This window comes from Penaeus monodon, chromosome 23 (assembly GCF_015228065.2).
Source record: "Penaeus monodon isolate SGIC_2016 chromosome 23, NSTDA_Pmon_1, whole genome shotgun sequence".
NCBI classification, from domain to species: domain Eukaryota; kingdom Metazoa; phylum Arthropoda; class Malacostraca; order Decapoda; family Penaeidae; genus Penaeus; species Penaeus monodon.
Window position 1 is genome coordinate 38,432,632 of NC_051408.1, and position 257 is coordinate 38,432,888.

Consider the following 257-nt stretch of genomic DNA (forward strand, 5'->3'; position numbering starts at 1 on the left):
CAATAGTTAGATACATAAATAGATGGTTAGACAAGAGACAGACATATAGATATTCGCACATACACAAGCAGGCTCTCTAAGCAACTCCTCCTCCCAACAGTAAACACACACACGGAGATAATTTGCTGAGCACTGGAGAGGAACGCTCGAATCACAACCGGAACTGTCACGTCACCACTCATACTAGGAAAAAAATATATAGAAAGACTCTCATCCGTAAATGCGTATATTGCTGTTTGCTTATTGATCTGTCTGTC